Source organism: Protopterus annectens, chromosome 3.part1, assembly GCF_019279795.1.
Source record: "Protopterus annectens isolate FY-2018-M chromosome 3.part1, PAN1.0, whole genome shotgun sequence".
NCBI lineage: Eukaryota > Metazoa > Chordata > Ceratodontiformes > Protopteridae > Protopterus > Protopterus annectens.
In genome coordinates, this window is record NC_056732.1 from 1,542,236,702 (window position 1) to 1,542,262,202 (window position 25,501).

Genomic DNA, 25,501 nt, shown 5'->3' on the forward strand with positions numbered 1-25,501 from the left:
TACGGAGTGTGAGTGGATGTTGTCCTCCAGCCATGCTTGCAGAGGGGGGATGAGCCCCATCCCCTACAGCGCTTCCACCCGCAGGTGGCACAGGGCCACCGGAGGAGGGTCCGGCCTGGGCACTACTGCCAGGTGCACTCGCCAGCTGAGGTGGGAGAGGTGGGTCCGCTGGAACCCGCCTTCCCTGTCGTCCTATGTTTTGCATTATTTAATGACAGTTTGGGTTAGTAATGTGCAATACCATTCACAATTAGTTGTAACAGCATGCATTAGTATTCCCATTAACCAAACACCCATAAATTCAAGCCGTTGAACAGCAAGCATAACACATGCATAATTTGAACAACAATACACGATCCAACAACATGCAGGGTTGAGTGATGTCAACAGGCCATCAGGTTTGGATGTATGAACAAGGCACATGCATCAACGTACATGCAAACATGTATGAACCAACAGGACAGTTGTCCAGGGGAGTTTATTGTGAATACACATACCCATTTCACGTGGAATGGATTATTTGTGGTTATAGGGTAGGGTGAAGAAATATTTCATTAACAACTTCAGATACCTATACATATGCTGTACATTTCTACTAGCTGCAGATATATACACACTATAGATCTGACTACAGTTTCCTATGTGTAAACTTATGCATGTTGGTGATAGGAATGTTACTGCTACATCAATATACATTTCATTTTTATTCATACACATTCATATCTGGCTCTGTTCAGCTACATCATCCTGCTACATTTACTTTATATGGCTCTAGACAACCGTGGATGTTTGGTATTTCATACAACCATACTATCTGCATATTGCAAACTGAGAGCAACATATCCAGATTTTGGGACACACATTCCAGTTTCAGTACTTTTTTCCACACATTTTGCTGTTTGGTTGTGCCTGTCACATTCATTTCATTCTGTACTGACTGCAGTATACTTTATTCAGGAGTTATTACTACTTTATTGGTGGATTCATACCTCTTTCTCATACTCTCTCACTTGTTTTAATTTTACAATTCAGGATGGTACTTAATTCTAGGCTTTATTGACATGTTTTACTTTTAGTTATCACAATCCTTTCCAACAGTCTCACTTGTGTCATGTTTCAGAATTTAAATGGGGATATATTTCACACATGTGTTTTACTCAGCTTGTGTAGCTGTACTTTTCAGCCTGCTGCAGGTTATGTACTATTATATTACAGGTGGAACATATCTTTATTTCAGACTTGTTTCATTTTTATTTTTGGATTACAGGCTGCATCACACTTATGTAATCACACAGTACTAGCAGAATCTCTCTTACACTGTTACTTGCACTTTATATTAATAGGTGACTACACTGCACTCTTTTGCAAGCTGTCATACTTTTATTTTTTAACAGTTACAGGGAGAGAATTACTAACCTGCCTGGTGGCGCAACCGCACAAGCCTATCGGCATAGGCTCGACGATTCGCAGAATGGACACCTGCAGCTGCAATATAAATGAAGTAATATTGGAATACACATCTCCATAATATCAGCTAGGTTAACTTTCTACATAAATAATTACATGTAACTTACTCAGTAGTGGGGCGTTGGGCATTTGCCGGGCCTCCTGGATCCAATGGTTCAGTTGGTCCTGCTTCCATCTCTTCAGGTCCGCATGGTGGTGACAGACCTGTTCACCAGTCCTTGGTATTCCTGTGGCACTGGTGAGATCATGTGCCAACCGGTCCCAGACCTCAGCCCTATATGCTCCCCACAGGACCTGGCCCTGCATGAGTTGGGCCTCATGATCATGGACGAGGAGCCAAACCATATATTTGGACTCTTCAATGCCCCACCTCTGTGCTTGGAAGCAACTACCCTCTCCTACACCTGCCATCCTGACTGCAAATTGGTTCCACAATCAATTATGCTGTGTATTCTCACCTATGGGGCTTATATATGCCGTATTTCCCACACTTAATCTGTGATTGGCCATTTTGGAAATGTATCTGCTTCACAAAACCTGCTTTGTCATGCTTCTCTTTCCATTCATTCCTATATATATGCTATTACTGCATTTCTAAGAGCAACTGTCATGGCTTAGTGGTTCAGTACTTTGACTATGGTGCATGGTATCCTGAGTTCGAGCCTAGCCATTGCTTTTTATATTTTATGACTGTCTACACAGGCTAGGAGGTGTGTCTGTGTAAAGGCAGTTTTGATACAGCTTGCTCAACGTTGCCCGTCGTTTAGCTTGTTGGCGCGGTGCACACCTCCGTGCAAATGGGTCATGCTGGCTTATGTGCCATTTGGCTGTCAGCATGCATATTACGCTCAGCTCAGCTATGGGCACACAGTTTCAGCATGTTAGAACTCTGCTCAACCCCAGGCACTCATTTTACACCTGTTAAACCACTGCTCACCTACGGGCACTCATGTTACACCTGTTAAACCACTGCTCACCTACGGGCACTCATTTTACACCTGTTAAACCACTGCTCACCTACGGGCAGTTATACTCAGCTTGTTAGAGTATAGCTCAGCTATGGGCACTTCTGACATTTGTTTTTTTTTTCCACACATTTCTTCATAATACATGGCACATTTCATTACATTTTACATAAAAATAATTTTATACATGTACATATATGTCAGGGAATTGTTTTGTGCTTATTTCACTGAAAATAAAAATTGATGTTGTGGGGACTCGAACCATGACTGCCTCCTCTTCAGCCAACATCTCTACCACTACGCTATTGCTTCTTGGCTTACTTTGCATATTTAGTTTTTATATGCTTTTCCACTGACTGCTAACTGTGGCTAAGCGACGGGCATGCCCGCGCAAACGAGCGCACTCACGGGAAAACATCTTTAAAACATATAAAAAAATATATAACATGTTCATTGTTACATTTTATGTTAATAGTCTGTGGGAGCATGTGTTGTGTTGTGTTTATTGACATTTACACGGACTCTGTCATGGGGGTTTACTTTCGGGACTGTTACTCTTCTGGGGGCGTGTTCGTTTGCAGGGCTTGCCCTATGGACACGCCCCCCTACTGTCTTACACGGACCGTGTTAGCCTCTGGTGTGAGTCAGCATGCCCTCATGCATATGCATGGCTCGCTGACGTCACACCGTTTAACTGCAGCCTCCGTGTAAGCCTTGTAACTCTTACACGGAGGCTTCGTGAATCCTGCACATTGTTTTTGAATTTTTAATCTTTTGTTCTCTGCGATTTACTTCCTCAAGCCAAATATGTGCCTGAGGGACTCCTAATTGTCATTGCTTTTTTAATTGACCTTTTGCGTCTGTTTTAAGTTGCCTGACAAGTTTAATAAGTGCAAGTTTATCTAAATTAACATCAAATTTATATTTATCAACCCATTTCGTATAATACTTAACATTATCGGCACGCTGTAATTGCATATATTTCGCGTCCTCAGTTAGGGGCGGGTCTCGGGAACTTTTCGTGCACTGATTTCCCATGTTGCCTTAGCTAAGCTGTAAATTGTTACGTAACCCTTCTTATCACGTGGTACACAGTTCTACACCTTTTCACAGTTTATCTAGAATAACTGTCTACCTATTCTGTTTCCCTGATCTATGACAAGACAGTAACCTTTTTTGTCCCTGATCTGCACATGCAAATCTTCCTGACAAAAAAAACAGTTCTGCAACTTGTCCCTGATCTTAAAACAGAAAGAAGGTAAATTCCTCCTTACCTGACCCTCTGTGAGTTGATCCACCGGATTGTTGACTCGTCCTCCAATCCCAGATCAGAAACAGTGGCTGGCCTCTTTCGAACGACAATTCAGTCAGAGGTCTTTCAAAACCGAAGAGCTGATTTGGCATCTTCTCCGTATGGATACATGCCACCGTGCCCAATTCTGACCTAGGCCTAGAGCGAGAGGTACTTTCCGGTCTGAAGGACCAAACTGTCAAAGGAAAAATATACTTTAAAAATGATCAAAACATGGTAGGTTCAGGTTAAGGCACTTTACTCTTGCAGCAAGGAGGCAAAAACGTGCTGTTACAGAGTTTGTCTAACCAAAAACAGGAAATACTTTCATTTTTATACATTCTCTAACAAGACATTCCCTACCAAGCTGACGTAACAAATTTCCAGTCTTTTCATCATCACTTGTTGACCATCAGTCTCACGAATTTCTGCTGATTTATCAATTTTTGTGAGAAACTTCCTGAGGAAAACAATGTGGCCTTGATTACCACCAGTTAGATACATGTTATGTTACCATTCAAGGTACTATGGCTAATTCAAGCACAAAGCTAACAGTTCATTTCTCTAATAATCCTTTGTCTACATTATCTCTAAGCTTCTGCAGCTGTACATGTTCTCATGCTTCGAACAGAGCTGATTGTTTAGAATCATTACATTTACAGAATATAGTATTGTTCATTCATTCGTTCCTGACCTAGCAGATAAGCACCTGCTTCTCAAGTACATTTCCAAAAGGCATAAACATGAATATTGCTGTGCTAGAAGTTACCAGGTCAGAGGGCATCTTGCAAGTTTCAGAAAGCACACTGCAGTTTTCAAAAAGCATCTTTTTCAGTCTCATATGAAACTCAATTTATATATAACACAGTGCATGTAAAATAGAATGAAAAATGTGTTAATTCTCCTAACTATTAATTAGCATTAAGCATACAGACATTAATACATATTTTTCTAACACTTATAGTCTTTCATTGTCTGACCATTTTCAGGTTCACAATACTCTAGGCATAATGCAAGAGGCCAAGAAAGCTGAGAGATAAATATGAGGCCATGGATTCTGATGTGATCCATGTGCTGTATGTAGAAATACATGTCTATGCACTTCATGCAAATATGTGGGCTCCTGATGGCTTGCTCTTAAGGAACCTTTTGGGGGGGATTGATAAAGGAAGACTAGGCAGTTGGTCCATATGAGGTTAAATTAACTATTTCACTAGCTTGCATTTGAAAGGTACACAGGACTCGGATATTGAGGTGGAGGAAATCAAACAGTTGCTTCAATAAGAGTTGAGTAAGAATGCTTAGGTTACAATGCTCCACCACTTTGGTCACAGCAGCATGGTACACAGACTAAAGTGATGAATGAGAGTCATTATACTACCCTTAGTTCCAAAAGGAGCAACACATGATATGAGTCTGCAGCAGTCATGGGAAATTGGTCACTGATAATGAAGCCATGTTACAAGTCTGAGAGGAGTTTATTGAGCTGGAGGAAATATGTAGGGGAAGTGGCGAAGACTCCTGCTTTCTTCTTCTCATACCTGTGTAGTCTGACTGCATAATGTGCCACTTCTATTCTCATTTTAGGAACCTAAGGCAGTTGTATTGTGTCCTCACTGACTGTTAGTGAACCAGGAAAAAAAGGTCTAACTTGCATGTTTTACTTACATGTTTTATAAAGCACATGTAATTGTTTTCACTGTGAAATTGTTGGCAGTTTTCATTTAGGTCCGGATGGAAGTTGTTTTTTACGGATTATACCTTGAAGTGGAGAATGTTGAATTTTCTTTGCAAGAAAAGAGGGGGAAAACTTGGTATACTGAAGAAATTAAACCATGCTACATGGTAACTTTAAAGTGCTAGTCAAAATAACAACATGACAGTGTCTGAAGGCTCCTGGAGGATGACTAATCCATTTTTAGTTATGTGGAGTACAAATGGGAGAAATCATTTCAGACATTTACTGGGGTTTTGTTTGACAGGATGAAATGGAATGCACTAATGGCAGTTTTCTTCATCTCAAATAAGTTTTCAACATAATGTAGTTGAAAGTCTTATTGTTACTAATAAGATTACAGGGTTTCCCAATGAAAACAATATATTTTGAAATTATGTATGGCCAATATTCCATTTGTGTAGATTTAACTGGATGGATGCCTTGAGATATGAATTGGAAGAGGTCTGAAACATTGTGTCCATCTAACCCATTCCTATTTGTGATTTAGGAAAATAATTTATTGTATCTCACGAAGAGAGCTGAGTTGGAGAGGCATACATTCAAAGTGATGTCTTAGTTTTATCAAAAGATATGGGACATATTGGCAACATGACTTTGATCTCTAGCACTAAGGAGGTGTTCATGGATTAGTACTAAGCTAACTGCTCTGGTGGGCCATTTTACGCCTAGCCAATTAACCCATGTGAGAATCAAATTCTGAAACTTGTGTCTGTAAGGTAAATATCTTAACTATTATGCCACGCTCCAACCCTTTTGATATACCAGCTGATAGAAATGCAATATTGTCATATTTTGGCTTTGGAAGTGAGTAGGAACAAGATGTAGGATCTTTTGTAGAATGTGATGAATATACCAGCCATTGGTTTTGATTTTCAGACTCTCTTGTATGGGTCCACATTTTGTAGAAGATGATAACAGGTGATGGAACCCTGGATATTATAATAAAAGGAGAGTAACTGGTAATGAGCCTGATTCATGAATGCTTGCACATAGTGCTGATATTGTGTTCATGTCATGCTCACAATATTGCTCTATTTAGCATTCATTAAGTAGCTCAGTACTTTGAATCTACTCATGAAAAAAGGGTAAGCAGCACAATATGTTAATGAAGGCATAAGTAGAGCCAAATCACATGCTAATTAAGCAATCCAACATGGCAGAGCTATTCAGGAATGCGTAAAGTGCATGTGTACACTCACTGCTCCCTTTTGCCTTGAATTCCAATACTTTTTGGAATGTAGCCACGAGGACACTTGGAAAACAAATATTAGGGGCTGCTGCTGCAATTATTAACCTGTTTTTGCAACAGGCTTTAATACAAAGTGACACTGCTGCTGCCAGACCTCAGCCTAAAAGGAGATTATTAAGATCACATTTGCCTTATCATGGACTGTATGATACAGAAGTTGTGGAGTGATACAGGGTGGAAAGGGATAATTTAGTGGAAATATACAGCTTCTGCTGCCCTCATCTGAGGCCCTGGTGAAATCGTGGAGAATCCATCCCAGTGGAAACCATGTTATGTATAGCATTACATATACTAGGTACAGATACTTTTCAGAGACCCACATGAAATATATTAAGGGTGTCACAGGCCTCAGCCTCTAGAACATCACATCAATTTCTAAACGCAATCCTACAACATGCAAGGGATCATATTTGCATTTCATAGACCCCAGAGGAGAGAGCAACAACATGCAACAATTCTATGCTATAGCACACTTCCCAGAGATTCTGGGGTGATAGTCTAGGCACACATAGAAATAAAAGTCCCACTCAGTGAACAGGGAGTTAGGTACATCAAGAGGAAAAACTACCACTCAGTCAACTGTCAGGTGATCTGTAATGTCCGGGGGATAATCTACGATGTATGTAAAGGTAATAGTGGAAGTTTTCACGGCTCACACATATGGCACAACTGTGACCTGTACTTAAGGTTTACTAGGGAGTAACTTTCCACAAGGACATCTAGTGGGAATGCAGGTTACATACTGGAACCTTGGCTCATGACACCCATAAGAACCCCATAAAACTTGAGTGAGCAAGGATACAATGATGTCCATGCTCAAAATAAGAGTATAATACAGCATGTATTCAGCTCAAAGTTCCAGTCTCTAGACACATCAGGTGGTGCCCTGTGTTATGAATCATCCTCCTCGACCAAAATACTTACAGTTTGTGCCATGTTGCACAATATGGTTGTCAGAAAATAGGTACAATAAGGACAACAAATACTTGGACCCCAGGTATGGCTAGCAGTTCCAGCACATTGCGATGATGAGTCTGATGAAGAACCACTAGATTCAGGTGGTCCGGGCAAAAACAGGTATGCACAATATGCCATGGCTCTGTCCAAGAGACAAAGGATAGCATTCACAGTTACTACCTAAGTGAAAACCCAATATCCTAAGCACATGCAAATAGTAAAACAGATGCCTGCAAAAGTACATGACCTTTACTTAATCATGTAATGGTTGTACTCTTTCAGTATCACACACTCAACCCCAAAGGAGACATCTTGTACCCATAGTATTAACCAAGGTAAGTGTTGAACCAGTAAAAAAAAAGACATATAAAGGAGTATTGTCATTGCACATATTTATGTCACTAAGGTGAGACATGGTAGAAATATAATGTCACCAGTAACTCGAGTGATTTATGCAAAATATATGCATTACTATATATGATGTTGCCCAGTACTGTGTGGCATGCATTACACTTGACTAATGTATATAAAACAATAGTGAGCAGACCAGTTCTAGCATTGTTTGTACAAGTTTAGGAGCAAGTAATAATTACTTAGCCAGTAGTACTGCCTTAGTAAGAATAATACCACAAATAAAATGAGAGTTAAAAAGTACATAACCAATCATTCACAACTGATCAGTAAGAAAAAGAAATATAACATTTCTGCAGTACAGTCCATTAAAGCATTCCTGTGCATCAGACATAGACAACCCTGAGTCACAAAGAAATGTGCAAAGGGCAAGGCACAGTCATCATCACTTGCACTGGGTAGGTGGGGGTGGAAGAAGGGCAAGTCTAACATCAAAGAAGTGAGAGCGTGGGAGTGATATGTTTTTCACAAATATACAGTTGTCAGGGTCATTACCAGGCAGTAGCAATTTTTATAACATGTGTACATGTGAGTTGAAATGACCAAGATGACTTTTAATGTGTGTAGGTCTGCATAAACACAATCAAAGCTCTTGTGGTAGCACAGCATCCTAGCATATCAGACAGATGTGAGCCATGCATGCCACAGTAGTCAGTTCACTGTCATCATCACCTACCATGAGCACTGCCTCTGCCAGGAGTTGCACTTCAAGTTCCTGGGCCTGGTTAGAAGGCAGTTTACTGTCTGAACATGAATTATGTCTTCTGAACAAGCTCTCATAATAACTACATCCACAACCATGAACACATGGCCTATCATGTCTGGGTGTGGACATCAAAATCACTGATGGTGCAGTGGAAGTAGTGTCACTCTGGGAGTGAGAGCTAGCATGGCCACTCTAACACCTGATGATGTAGTGGCTCTCTGGCCACATGGAAGCTGACTGTATGTCATTAGAGATACTGCTTGATCTAGTGTGTCATTCATCCTGTCCAAGGAGTCATGCACACAGTTCAGGCAGTCTTGCATGCCAGAATAAATGACATTCAGTACTCGGACTATCTCTTCCATGATCCTGGTGGACTATGCCTGTGCCTGTGTCTCTGTGATGGCCCAACTCATGCATTGCTTGGCATTTACTGACACAACATCATCAGGAGGAGTATGGACAGCTGGCCTTCTCCAAGAATCTCTGCTAATACCCCTGTGTGGTACTTTACCTTCATGATGGCTGGGGGGAGACTCTGAAGTTGGTAGTAATCACACTACTCTGATGAACTGTGTCATCCTCAACTTGTCTTATCTCTGATAGCTCTGTGTCATGGGTATGCATAGGAATACTGATTGTCTCCAAAATATGGGCAGGATATGTGGGAGCCACAATCTTAAAATCAGACTGACCCTCTGCATCCCCAAACTGTGCCTCTTCATCATTGCTATCATCATCATCAGAGGATACCAGTACTCTGACATCAGGTGGTAGGGGTTCCACAGTGCCGGTTGCAGGCTCATCTGGGATAATATTTACAGGCAACAAAGACAGAAATAGAATAACAACTGATGAAAGTAATGTTGTATAAAAACTTAAAGTTATGCAATAATACATAAAATTTCAATTAAAAAGGACTTTATAATTCAAATTTATATACAGTAACAGGAGAAACAAAAGATACGTGCCTACCATTTGCTGGTGGTCATGGAAAATCAGTACCAGATGTGCTTAGACAGAAGAAATGGAGATGAAAGAGGGATGATAAGCATTAGAATATGAATGTCATAAAATAAACTATAACAAAATACACTTTGCATCTGCATATTAAGGAACATTTTATATAACAATCTTCTCTCCACTTTCCTTCTCTTCCCCCACCTGTTTATATCACTCTCTTCTCCCACACCCTGCTCACTCACTTGCTGCCTCTATATATGTCAAATGGGGATCTAAGCAGGGTAATGGATCAATGATCCCTGGATCAGTCCCACCCCACTACCAGGCCCCCAGCCAGCATTCCCACCAGCCATTCAAGTGCCCAGTTACATGGCCACCTTTCCCCGGTTACCATAAACGCTGTTCATACTATCGATGGGTGCACTATTTTCTTCTTTACTTCGACAATGATTACAGATAAAAAAGTTTTAATTAAAAAATTTTATTTCAAATTTTATAGCACAAACACTGATAGCCATTTGTTAAACAAAACAATACAGTCTCACAGTGAAAACAGATTTAGCATGAGCAACAATAAATTTCAGTGCTCCTGAAACCCACATTTGTTGAAACCTACATTCCTAGAAAACACATCTGGTCAGTGAACTGTTTTCATACCATGGGCCCACTGCACACATTTTAGGACCATGCTAAAATGCACATGTTCTTTGATTCACCTTCCTGACAGTATTAAATTATATCCCTTGTTTAATACAGCATCAGCTGTGAGAGTTTTACATTTGTAGTTTTAAACATTTTTTCAGTAAGCAATGAAGTAAAACATATGAACCAATAATGACAGAACTACCCATTTCAGAACATTTCAGCCATAAACAGACACTCAAATGGCTATCATTATAAATACACCATCAGTCAATATGCACAATCCCTGCAGAAGTAAAAGTCATCTGAATAATTCCACATTAAAGTGAACTTTAATTAATTAATTGGTTGCTGCTGACAAACAACTTTTCATTTTAGTGCTTCATCTACAAATCCACTGCCTCCTGCCCTTGAAGAATAAATTACCTTGTTACATAAAAAAAATGGTGTGCTGGTGATATGCAAAAGGGAATGACTGGCAAGCTGACAGCAGGTTCACAGTTTTTAAGCATCTCATGCAAAGGAAGACACACTCAGGATTGCAGCATCTTTCCCCTTATGCTACACAGTAGTGCCAGTAATAGACCCACCTGGTGTGGGAACAAAACCTACAGACTTCTGCACCAAAAGCAAACATGCTACCTGTTTCATCACTAGCACAGAACAACACCACTCTAAAACAGTGACACTGACAGACTGTAAGCTTCCCTCAATGATATACAAAAACAAAAAAAAGAAAGAAAATAAAAGGAGTCCTGACAGCTGGCAGTTGGTTTGTAGGCTTAAGGCACTTGCCTGCTCTTAATAATTCAAAGTTCAGGGTCTGACTCTGAGTAAAGTCACTTAATTAGACTGTGCACTTAACTGGGGCATCACACACACACACACACACACACACACACACACACACACACACACACACACACACACATTTAATTTATTTTTAATTTTATTTTACATTTGTTTACCCGGAAAGTCTGAATGGAACGAGGTCCATTTACAGCGGAGGCCTGGGGAGAAAAGCTCCAGAACAACAAAAAAAAACAATTCTGTACAGCGGTATATATACAATCAAAGAGATATATCATACAATAGTTTGTTGTAGGCAAGCTTAGCTTATACATAGTAAACCCTGGATGTCAGGGGTCTATATTATAACATCGAAGTCTAAAAACATTGAATGTTATAATATTGACCCCATTCAATCGAAACACCAGAAAACCGAACAGTCAGAATAGCGATTTTTTTTCCCCAGGGAAAAAATTCACTGTTCCGACAAATATACACATAACTCAAGCACACCAAAATAAATAATCTACATGCATACACTTCATGAAACCCTACACTAAACCAGACATACACCACTAGCTACCCACTTAACTTAACCCAACCCTAACCCTAAGGTCCCTAACTATCGCACACTCACCTTACCCGCTCCCTAACCCTAACTCACCTACCCCACCCTAACTCTCATGTCCACACAATTGCACATTTACCTGGCCCACGCCCTAACCCTAACTCACTTAACCCACCCTAACCCTAAAGTCTGTCACTACCGCACACTCACCTCACCCGCCCCCTAACCCTAAAGTCACTAACTACTGCACACTCACCTTAACCCAGTCCATTCGCTCACTTACCTTAACCCGGTCCGTAACCATTGCACCACACTTACCTGAACCCAATCCATAACCTCCGTTCGCTCACTTCCCTAAACCCGGTCTATAACCATTGCACCACACTGCTGTAAATAGCAAAGCCACAGACTACCAAAATCATACCCTAGGTAAAATTTCGATGTTCCGAGGCTTCGCTATTCTCAGCTTTCACACTAAAGGGTTCAATATTATAACATTCGAAGTTTTTGAACTTCGATGTTATAATATAGACCCGGATGTCAGTGTTGGTAGAACAAAAACACACACTGAGTGATGCAATAAAAAAAAAAACAGATGCCATTAAGGAGACATCTTGCAAGATAAAATATAGTAGGCCCTGTATAGGAGTATTTGAGTACTGCATATTAGAGATTGTAAGTAGTGTAGAGAGGAGGGTAGCCAGATTTTTGAGGAGAGCAGGAAGGCATTTATGTGATGCAGGGACAGAGCCATGACTGCAAGAGGTGTGACTTAAGTGACTTTTTGAAAAGTGAGATAGATGATGCTGAGGATATTTTGGGGGAGGTTATTCCATTCCCTAGCGATGGTGTGAGAGAAAAGAGCTTTCCCTGCAGTATTGTTGGCTTTGGATATACAGAGCAGGGTTTTGTTGGATGACCGTAGAGGACGAATTGCTGAATATTGGTTTAGTAGTTGGTTTAGGGCTGGGGTTTTGTGGGGGTTCCTTATTATGTTGAAGGTCAGCACTAGTTGGTGGTAGCTAATTAGCTGAGGATGTTCTAACCACTGTAGTTCCTTTAGGGCAAGACAATGGTGCCTTCTAAAAGTGGAATTTTTGGGGAATTTTGCAATTTTATTGTCACATAATTCCAGTTTGTCTAGGTCTGTTATCCTGATATAGGATTGATGATACATACATTAGGGTAGACATGAGGTGGGGTTTGGCTAGGGAGATTTGTGCTTGGTCTGATAGGAACTGTTTGTGTTTGTATAAGGTTCCTAATTTTTTATTTACCTTTTTAATGGTTTGCAAGATATGGACATCAAAGTAAAGATCCTGATCTATTTCTACACTGAGGAGCTTAGTATGGGGGAAGGGGAAGATTGTGGTGCCATTTTTGGAAGTGATAGTGAAGGAAGTAGGTATGGTTTTGGAATTATTGGGGGTAATAACCACGTCCACAGGAACTGCCAAATAACTACGAACTCTCCACAAAGACAGCAAACACGGATGGTAACTCTCACCGAGACCAGTCTTACGCCACCAAACTGGATAACAATCTTTTATTGAACACCAAAAAATCTAAAACCATGAACGCTTTGGTAAAAACATACACTGCGTTTTCGTCACACATAGACTTCATCAGATACCCCAATGCATCCTATCCAATACCCTTTTATAGTCTCACTAATTAAATAATTGGTGTTTCAATTACATCTAATTGACATTTAAAGCAGAAAAATGTTGCTTACCCACAATAATACTTTATCCTTAAATACATATTACACATGAAATATATAAGGAAAAAATATATATATAAAACTGTCTTTGATGATTTAAAAATACCCTTTGCAACAACTAGGTTGATAAATATGTTAATAAATATAAATATATAACTCATTCTGTAAAAACATTTTAAAAACTCATTATTTATATAAAAACATCACTTTTTTTACACAACAAATAGGGGAACTTTTTAGTAAATGTATTGCTGTAGAAAAACATTATGAATTCATAAATATATATAAAAGCTGTTGTTAAAAAGTCTTGTAAAAATCCTTTCAAGATATTTTAAACACACAAACAATTCTATAAAATGATGTAGTGGAGACCTCTGGTGGCCAAGCCAAATATGTAACATTTCTTATAATTTGGCTGCTCTTAATTTTAATAAGGGTAGTATAGAGATGCTATCGTTTAAACCAGGCCATTTATCCGCGTTCAATGCCACTTGCCACCATAGCTCTCTATATTCTATCCTGGTCTCCCAGGGGCCCCCTCTAATATCTACTGGAATATGTTCAACAATTAGAAATTTAAATTTATATTCTTTACAAAGTTTACTATGCTTGTATAGGGCATTACTCTCTTTCTTTACTGAAATCTCATAAACATGTTCATAAATCCGTTTTTTTAAAGCTCTTTCAGATTTACCAATATAGAAAGAGCCACATTTCTCACAATAAGCAAGGTATACTATGCCTCTTGTGTCACAATTAAAATATCCTGTACTATATACCTTTTTATTTCTACTTTGAATATAGTATCCTTCCTCATTGGATATATAACTACACTGGGCACAGTGACACTTATAATGCGCCCTTCTTATTATTTTTATTAGTAACCTTGTTCTTATTTTCCAAAATGTTGCCCATATTCCTTGAATTTCTGTAGATTATTTTCTTAGGAATACTTGATATGTTTTCTATATCTGAAAATGTCACAAATTTATCCCATTCTTTAAAAAATATTTTGCTTATTCCACTATTTATATTATTATACTCTAACACTAATACTTGGGAATAAACATCAGAACCATTACTATTGATATTACTTAGTCTAGTATCAATAGTGGGATTACTTGTGACTCCACATTCTAGTCCTTTGTATATAGGTTGAAACCTATCTTTCCTTCCTTCCATCACCTCTATTTTTATTTTTTCAACAAAATCTTCGGGGTAGCCTCTCTCCCAAAACATTTTTTCCAGAAAATCACATTCAACTTTGAAATCCTGTTCTGAACTTGTCATACGGCTACCCCTTACGAATTGTCCTTTAACAATACTTTTCTTACAATGTTTTGGGTGTGCACTAGTATAGTGTAGGAAAGAATTACAATACGTAGGTTTCCTATATACTTTAGATTCATAATGTCCTTCCCCTTTATAAAATTCAATATCTAGATATATTAAACTATATTCTGACACATGATGTGTAAATTGTAGAAAACTAGTGGTAGAATTTAAATATTCCATAAATTCAGATAATTTATCCCTTCCAGCAGTCCAAATGATAACTATATCGTCCAAAAATCTCCTATACATGGTCCAACATTTATTATAAATGGAGTTGAGGACATATTTTTCTTCCCAAAATGCTAGGATGAGATTAGCATATGTGGGGGCACAAGCTGCCCCCATAGCTACCCCTTGGATCTGCTGGAAGAATTCACCCTTAAAGTAGATAAAGTTATTATTTAGGACCAAATCCATGAGCCACAAACATGCTAACTTATCATTCTGACCCATATGTCCATAATCAAACACTATTTCCTCCAATATATTTTTTCCTTCCCCGTGGGGTATGGAGGAAAATAAATCCACTATATCGATGGTTAAAAACAAGATGTTATCTTGCCATTCACAATTATTTAAGTCCTTTAATAATTCCCATGAATCCTTTAAAATATTGGGTCTTTCCATCCATATAGGTTTTAACTTTTTATCCACATATTTAGCCAAGGTCTCTGTTTTAGAGCCTTCGGCTGACACTATGGGTCTCAATGGGGGGTCCATAGGGTTTTTGTGGATTTTTGGTATCCCAAAGATAGCCGGGACCTTTGGTTTATCCACTTTTAAAAACCCATAACTACCAGGACTTATTAATCCTTCTTGTTCCATATCATGTAAGGCCGTATCTATTCTATGATAGGCTATGTTGATCTCATTTCTAGACACAATCCTGTATCTATTCTCATCCCATAAATGTGTATACAGTTTGCTATCATAAAGAATACAGTCCATAAAAATGATACCCCCACCCTTGTCGGGCTTCATTATTCTTATTTCTTTATTATTTCTGATCTCATATAATAAATCCCTCTCTTTCTTGGTTAAATTATCACCAGATTTTTTTGAATTGCACATCTCTCTTATTTCTTTTTCAACCACTTTTTCTAAATTTTTTATCTGTGGGTGTAATGGTGGGTTATATGTACTTTTTCTCTTCAAAACCTCACCATCTCCCCCATTCCTTATATTGTTTAAACATGGCCACATCACCTTACAATTCACCTTTCTCAAAAAAAGTTTTATATCCAACAGGCTTTTAGTCATATCTCCATTATTATTAGGTATGAACTTCAAACCCTTGGAAAACAGAGAAAAATGTTCCTTTTCTATTATTACACTACTAAAATTATAAATACTAAAATTATCCCTAGTGTTGCAAACCTTGTTAGTAAATCTATTCCCATCATCTATCGGGAGATCCGGGTCAGGGCTCAATAATATTTCCCCCTCCCCCTTCTGCCTCCCCTCCACTGAAAATTCACATTCTGCGGTCCCTGTTTATTAATTAAACGTTCAGACCTCCGTAAAGGAGGGAAAGCTTCATCATATTCCTTATCATTCTCACTATAATTTTCATCATTTTCATTATATCCCATAGCCCCCACTTCCTCTATCTCGTTAGTAATATCCACATATGTATTGCCATAACCTTTGTATGACCCCTGAGGTTTGGGATAACTATTGTGGGTATTGTATTCATGTATGTCTCTTTCCAATTTCTTAATTTTTCTCTGGATGAGATCATTGCATCTCTGTTCGACATTCTTCCTAATGTTAAAATATTTACATTTCTCTTCGTGTACACCAAACATTAAATCCCTGCGGATGCATTGGTCCAACTGTTCAATATCTCTATGCATAACATCCAATATTCTCACGTTTTCTTTAATAATTAGCTTAAGCATATCCAAACCACATTTATTAAAAATACTAATTAATTCTTTATGATAATTCGAGCCAACCATAACATTATTCGGAAATTTAAAGACCCTCAGGCCTTTAGGTACAATTTCCTTCACAATGCATTCATTGAGATACTCATTCTCAATGACTAATGCTCTAAATTTATACATTAAATTATTAAGGTTGTTTAACTTTTGCTTATATGTCCCGTTCACAACATTAATACCATTGTCATTAAGTCCATGAAAATCGATGCACGGTTTTGAGCGTAACCACTCAAGACTGTCCATGGTTACATTATTAGCTCCCAAATGGTTCACAGTACCTGTTGAATTAACGTTATCGCCATTACCGTTGCTTCCAGCGTCTCTTTCTTGTAATTCCGTCATATCTTCCCCGAACAAACAGGGCGTGTTTGAAGGATGAAACGTATTCTCTATTCCAGGGTCGCCGATCCTATTCCTTAGGCCTATAAGCTCTCCCTGCTCACGTCCTCCTCCATTAACACGATTAGGAAAGCAACGATGCGAACCTGAACCTTGTGAACCATTATTTTTCTCTAACATGGCTGAACTGAGTGGGGTTAAGATATTGATAAGTTCGGTGAGCTGACCTATCAGCTTACGCGTACTCCCCACGTCCTCAGTGCCTCGCGTCTCAGTAGTGGAAGAGCTGTCCATCACGCTCCCGAAAAAGACCAATAACCACGTCCACAGGAACTGCCAAATAACTACGAACTCTCCACAAAGACAGCAAACACGGATGGTAACTCTCACCGCTACAGAGACCAGTCTTACGCCACCAAACTGGATAACAATCTTTTATTGAACACCAAAAAATCTAAAACCATGAACGCTTTGGTAAAAACATACACTGCGTTTTCGTCACACATAGACTTCATCAGATACCCCAATGCATCCTATCCAATACCCTTTTATAGTCTCACTAATTAAATAATTGGTGTTTCAATTACATCTAATTGACATTTAAAGCAGAAAAATGTTGCTTACCCACAATAATACTTTATCCTTAAATACATATTACACATGAAATATATAAGGAAAAAATATATATATAAAACTGTCTTTGATGATTTAAAAATACCCTTTGCAACAACTAGGTTGATAAATATGTTAATAAATATAAATATATAACTCATTCTGTAAAAACATTTAAAAACTCATTATTTATATAAAAACATCACTTTTTTTACACAACAAATAGGGGAACTTTTTAGTAAATATATTGCTGTAGAAAAACATTATGAATTCATAAATATATATAAAAGCTGTTGTTAAAAAGTCTTGTAAAAATCCTTTCAAGATATTTTAAACACACAAACAATTCTATAAAATGATGTAGTGGAGACCTCTGGTGGCCAAGCCAAATATGTAACATTTCTTATAATTTGGCTGCTCTTAATTTTAATAAGGGTAGTATAGAGATGCTATCGTTTAAACCAGGCCATTTATCCGCGTTCAATGCCACTTGCCACCATAGCTCTCTATATTCTATCCTGGTCTCCCAGGGGCCCCCTCTAATATCTACTGGAATATGTTCAACAATTAGAAATTTAAATTTATATTCTTTACAAAGTTTACTATGCTTGTATAGGGCATTACTCTCTTTCTTTACTGAATTTTTGGGGGTAAAAAGGAGTAATAGGTTCATCGGTTCATAGGTAGGTACTAGGCTATTGGCCCTAGGGCCTATATAAGCCTAGCCAAAAGGTACCCTGGCTTTCGCCACCCAAGAAAATTATTTTCTTGTGCCACTGTCGAGCAGAGCCACAGAAGTGATCCCCGGGGTTAATTTCCTATCTCCCATCCAATCATCAAGATTTTTCTTGAAGAGTGCTAATGAGGAGCTTTGTTTGATATAGACAGGTAGTTTGTTCCAGAGTATGGGAAGTCTCTGGGACAGGAATCTATCCCTCTAGCATGTTCTGTTTATTGTGGTGACAAGGTTTAGTTCCCTAGAGTGTGTAGCTCATAGGGATTGGGATTTCTTTAAGTGGAGCATGTCTAAGAGCTCTGGGTTTGACATAGCTTTTATGTGTTAGGCAGAGATCGCCTCTGAGTAGGCGATATGTGATGGAGTAAAGCTGCAGTTTTTTGAGATGGTCTGCGTAGGGCATCTGTTTGAGGCCAGTAATCCTCTTTGTGAGGTATTTCTGTGGCCTTTCCAGTTGTTGTAGATGTCTTGTGAGGTACATACCAAAAGGGGCATTGTACTCTATAATGGGTCTAATGAGTGATGAGTAGAGGGGAACAATGACCTCTTTTTTCCTGGATGAGAAACCTTTTGTGATGAGGTGTGCCACATAGAAGGATTTCCTGACTACTGTGGCGATGTGAAATTTGGTCTTGTTGGGGTTTAAAATAAGTTGGATATCAGTAATCCATTGTTCCACAGAGGAGAAGGATTCTTGGGTAAGCTTTTGAAGAGTGGTTATGGATGGGGCTGAGCAGATTAGTGTGGAGTCATCTGCATACTGTATAAGTGATGCATGCAGGGAGGTATGTAGTTTGTTAGTGAACAGGTGAAAAGTCGGGGACCCAGTATTGATCCTTGAGGAACGTTTACAGTAGTTGGTAGCAGAGGTGATAGTATACCTTGCCATTTGACTAATTGTTTTCTATCAGAGAGATAGTTTTTGAACCAGGAAGTAGTGGAGGGGGTGAAGGACATGGTGGATAAGGTGTCTAAGAGTAGGTTATGGGAGACCATGTCAAATGCTTTAGATAGATCTAAGAATATGGCTGATATGAAGTTGTTGTTTCTTAGTTGGTTAACCTGGTTGGTAAAGGAGAGAAGAGCAGTAGTTGTACTATGGTTTGGGCAGAAGCCATGCTGTGTAAAGGAGAGATTATGTGAGGTTAAGAAGTGCATCACTTGGGTGTGGATACATTTCTCCAGGAGCTTGGACAGGAGGGATAGGATAGCAATGGGCTGGTAGTTTGATAGTTCATAGGAGTTGCCGCCATTGTGAAGGGGAATAATATATGACACTTTCCATAGTTGGGGGATGTAAGCTTCTTGTATAGAGCAGTTTATAAGAATTGAGACAGGGTAGGCTACTGACTCTGCAGCTAGTTTTAGGAAATTAGTGGGTAGACCATCTGCTGCTAGAGTGGCGGGTTTTAGTTTAGAGAGTATTTTTTTTTAACTGTGGAGGTTGGTACGGTGAGAGTGTAAAGGTGGCTATGTTATTTTGATCTATAGTTGGGGTGAATTTAGAGTTATTGTTGGATAGCTGGCTAGATAATGAGAGAATAGATTCTGTGAAGGGATGGTAAAATTGAGAAGCTATGCTGCCATTATCAGTACCGGTGTTGGGAGCTGGGGTGTAAGTTTTGACGGGTTTTAGAAGGGAATTGATAGCCTGCCAGATCTTTTGGGGTTTTTTGGAATGTTTGTTTTAGATGTCTAGGAAGTAGTTTTGTTTATCCATTTTTGTTTGTTTTTTGGCCTGATTCTGAAGTTGTTGATATTTTTGTCTTTCTTGGCTAGTCTTATTCTTTTTCCAGTTCTTCCAGGTGTTGTCTCTGGCTTTTAATAAGGCTTTTGTTATCCTGTTTAGTCAAGGGGCATAGTTAACTTTGGTTCTACGTTTCCTGATGTGAGCTAGTATATTTAGAACATTCATAAAAGTACTGTTGAAGAACTCAACTGCCTGGTTTAATGGTAGAGTTTTTAGTGGGTGCCAGTCACATTGATGTAATATGCTGTTAAGAATTAGTGGATTTACCTTGTGCTCATTTCTAGTTTCCTTAAACAGTATGGATTTGGGTATGTTTACTTGTTTATGAAGGAGAAATGTAGGGCAGTGGTCACTCAGTTTGTCAGGTAAGCAGCCTGCATGATAATTTTCTTTGGGGAGATTAACTAAAATCCATGAATGGACGTTCTTTTGGATTTTTTTTAATTCTGGTGGGTTCATGGTTCAATTGTGAGAATCTGAATAAGTTAATGTGGTTTGAGGGATTGCTGGAGTTGCAGGCTAGCCAGTCTAGGTTTAGGTCGCCTAGCAAGATGGTTTCTCTGGGTAAGTTGATTGTGGCCCATTGTAGTATCTCTTCTATTATAGGTGAGTTATTTCCTGGAGCAATATAACTACAGAGGATGTTGATAGCAGGATGGTTTCTTGGGGTAGGTTGACTGTGGCCCATTGTAGTATCTCTTCTATTATAGGAGAGTTATTTCCTGGAGGAATATAACTACAGAGGATGTTGATAGCAGGATGGTTTCTTGGGGTAGGTTGATTGCGGCCCATTGTAGTATCTCTTCTATTATAGGAGAGTTATTTCCTGGAGGAATATAACTACAGAGGATGTTGATAGCAGGATGGTTTCTTGGGGTAGGTTGATTGCGGCCATTGTAGTATCTCTTCTATTATAGGAGAGTTATTTCCTGGAGGAATATAACTACAGAGGATGTTGATAGCAGGATGGTTTCTTGGGGTAGGTTGATTGTGGCCCATGGTAGTATCTCTTCTATTATAGGAGAGTTATTTCCTGGAGGAATATAACTACAGAGGATGTTGATAGCAGGATGGTTTCTTGGGGTAGGTTGATTGCGGCCCATGGTAATATCTCTTCTATTATAGGAGAGTTATTTCCTGGAGGAATATAACTACAGAGGATGTTGATAGCAGGATGGTTTCTTGGGGTAGGTTGATTGTGGCCCATTGTAGTATCTCTTCTATTATAGGAGAGTTATTTCCTGGAGGAATATAACTACAGAGGATGTTGATAGCAGGATGGTTTCTTGGGGTAGGTTGATTGTGGCCCATTGTAGTATCTCTTCTATTATAGGTGAGTTATTTCCTGGAGGAATATAACTACAGAGGATGTTGATAGCAGGATGGTTTCTTGGGGTAGGTTGATTGTGGCCCATTGTAGTATCTCTTCTATTATAGGTGAGTTATTTCCTGGAGGAATATAACTACAGAGGATGTTGATAGCAGGATGGTTTCTTGGGGTAGGTTGATTGTGGCCCATTGTAGTATCTCTTCTATTATAGGTGAGTTATTTCCTGGAGGAATATAACTACAGAGGATGTTGATAGCAGGATGGTTTCTTGGGGTAGGTTGATTGTGGCCCATTGTAGTATCTCTTCTATTATAGGTGAGTTATTTCCTGGAGGAATATAACTACAGAGGATGTTGATAGCAGGATGGTTTCTTGGGGTAGGTTGATTGTGGCCCATTGTAGTATCTCTTCTATTATAGGTGAGTTATTTCCTGGAGGAATATAACTACAGAGGATGTTGATAGCAGGATGGTTTCTTGGGGTAGGTTGATTGTGGCCCATTGTAGTATCTCTTCTATTATAGGTGAGTTATTTCCTGGAGGAATATAACTGCAGAGGATGTTGATAGCAGGATGGTTTCTTGGGGTAGGTTGATTGTGGCCCATTGTAGTATCTCTTCTATTATAGGTGAGTTATTTCCTGGAGGAATATAACTACAGAGGATGTTGATAGCAGGATGGTTTCTTGGGGTAGGTTGATTGTGGCCCATTGTAGTATCTCTTCTATTATAGGTGAGTTATTTCCTGGAGGAATATAACTACAGAGGATGTTGATAGCAGGATGGTTTCTTGGGGTAGGTTGATTGTGGCCCATTGTAGTATCTCTTCTATTATAGGTGAGTTATTTCCTGGAGGAATATAACTACAGAGGATGTTGATAGCAGGATGGTTTCTTGGGGTAGGTTGATTGTGGCCCATTGTAGTATCTCTTCTATTATAGGTGAGTTATTTCCTGGAGGAATATAACTACAGAGGATGTTGATAGCAGGATGGTTTCTTGGGGTAGGTTGATTGTGGCCCATTGTAGTATCTCTTCTATTATAGGTGAGTTATTTCCTGGAGGAATATAACTACAGAGGATGTTGATAGCAGGATGGTTTCTTGGGTAGGTTGATTGTGGCCCATTGTAGTATCTCTTCTATTATAGGTGAGTTATTTCCTGGAGGAATATAACTACAGAGGATGTTGATAGCAGGATGGTTTCTTGGGGTAGGTTGATTGTGGCCCATTGTAGTATCTCTTCTATTATAGGTGAGTTATTTCCTGGAGGAATATAACTACAGAGGATGTTGATAGCAGGATGGTTTCTTGGGGTAGGTTGATTGTGGCCCATTGTAGTATCTCTTCTATTATAGGTGAGTTATTTCCTGGAGGAATATAACTACAGAGGATGTTGATAGCAGGATGGTTTCTTGGGGTAGGTTGATTGTGGCCCATTGTAGTATCTCTTCTATTATAGGTGAGTTATTTCCTGGAGGAATATAACTGCAGAGGATGTTGATAGCAGGATGGTTTCTTGGGGTAGGTTGATTGTGGCCCATTGTAGTATCTCTTCTATTATAGGTGAGTTATTTCCTGGAGGAATATAACTGCAGAGGATGTTGATAGCAGGATGGTTTCTTGGGGTAGGTTGATTGTGGCCCATTGTAGTATCTCTTCTATTATAGGTGAGTTATTTCCTGGAGGAATATAACTACAGAGGATGTTGATAGCAGGATGGTTTCTTGGGGTAGGTTGATTGTGGCCCATTGTAGTATCTCTTCTATTATAGGTGAGTTATTTCCTGGAGGAATATAACTGCAGAGGATGTTGATAGCAGGATGGTTTCTTGGGGTAGGTTGATTGTGGCCCATTGTAGTATCTCTTCTATTATAGGTGAGTTATTTCCTGGAGGAATATAACTACAGAGGATGTTGATAGCAGGATGGTTTCTTGGGGTAGGTTGATTGTGGCCCATTGTAGTATCTCTTCTATTATAGGTGAGTTATTTCCTGGAGGAATATAACTACAGAGGATGTTGATAGCAGGATGGTTTCTTGGGGTAGGTTGATTGTGGCCCATTGTAGTATCTCTTCTATTATAGGTGAGTTATTTCCTGGAGGAATATAACTGCAGAGGATGTTGATAGCAGGATGGTTTCTTGGGGTAGGTTGATTGTGGCCCATTGTAGTATCTCTTCTATTATAGGTGAGTTATTTCCTGGAGGAATATAACTACAGAGGATGTTGATAGCAGGATGGTTTCTTGGGGTAGGTTGATTGTGGCCCATTGTAGTATCTCTTCTATTATAGGTGAGTTATTTCCTGGAGGAATATAACTACAGAGGATGTTGATAGCAGGATGGTTTCTTGGGGTAGGTTGATTGTGGCCCATTGTAGTATCTCTTCTATTATAGGTGAGTTATTTCCTGGAGGAATATAACTACAGAGGATGTTGATATCAGGATGGTTTCTTGGGGTAGGTTGATTGTGGCCCATTGTAGTATCTCTTCTATTATAGGTGAGTTATTTCCTGGAGGAATATAACTACAGAGGATGTTGATAGCAGGATGGTTTCTTGGGGTAGGTTGATTGTGGCCCATTGTAGTATCTCTTCTATTATAGGTGTGTTATTTCCTGGAGGAATATAACTACAGAGGATGTTGATAGCAGGATGGTTTCTTGGGGTAGGTTGATTGTGGCCCATTGTAGTATCTCTTCTATTATAGGTGAGTTATTTCCTGGAGGAATATAACTACAGAGGATGTTGATAGCAGGATGGTTTCTTTGGGTAGGTTGATTGTGGCCCATTGTAGTATCTCTTCTATTATAGGTGAGTTATTTCCTGGAGGAATATAACTACAGAGGATGTTGATAGCAGGATGGTTTCTCTGGGTAGGTTGATTGTGGCCCATTATAGTATCTCTTCTATTATAGGTGAGTTATTTCCTGGAGGAATGTAACTACAGAGGATGTTGATAGCAGGATGGTTTCTTGGGGTAGGTTGACTGTGGCCCATTGTAGTATCTCTTCTATTATAGGTGAGTTATTTCCTGGAGGTATGTAACTACAGAGGATGTTGATAGCAGGATGGTTTCTTGGGGTAGGTTGATTGTGGCCCATTGTAGTATCTCTTCTATTATAGGTGAGTTATTTCCTGGAGGAATATAACTACAGAGGATGTTGATAGCAGGATGGTTTCTCTGGGTAGGTTGATTGTGGCCCATTGTAGTATCTCTTCTATTATAGGTGAGTTATTTCCTGGAGGAATATAACTACAGAGGATGTTGATAGCAGGATGGTTTCTTGGGGTAGGTTGATTGTGGCCCATTGTAGTATCTCTTCTATTATAGGTGTGTTATTTCCTGGAGGAATATAACTGCAGAGGATGTTGATAGCATGATGGTTTCTTGGGGTAGGTTGATTGTGGCCCATTGTAGTATCTCTCCTATTATAGGGGTTATTTCCTGGAGGAATGTAACTATAGAGGATGTTGATAGCAGGATGGTTTCTTGGGGTAGGTTGATTGTGGCCCATTGTAGTATCTCTTCTATTATAGGTGAGTTATTTCCTGGAGGAATATAACTACAGAGGATGTTGATATCAGGATGGTTTCTTGGGGTAGGTTGATTGTGGCCCATTGTAGTATCTCTTCTATTATAGGTGTGTTATTTCCTGGAGGAATATAACTGCAGAGGATGTTGATAGCAGGATGGTTTCTTGGGGTAGGTTGATTGTGGCCCATTGTAGTATCTCTTCTATTATAGGTGTGTTATTTCCTGGAGGAATATAACTGCAGAGGATGTTGATAGCAGGATGGTTTCTTGGGTAGGTTGATTGTGGCCCAATGTAGTATCTCTTCTATTATAGGTGTTATTTCCTGGAGGAATGTAACTATAGAGGATGTTGATAGCAGGATGGTTTCTTGGGGTAGGTTGATTGCGGCCCATTGTAGTATCTCTTCTATTATAGGTGAGTTATTTCCTGGAGGAATATAACTACAGAGG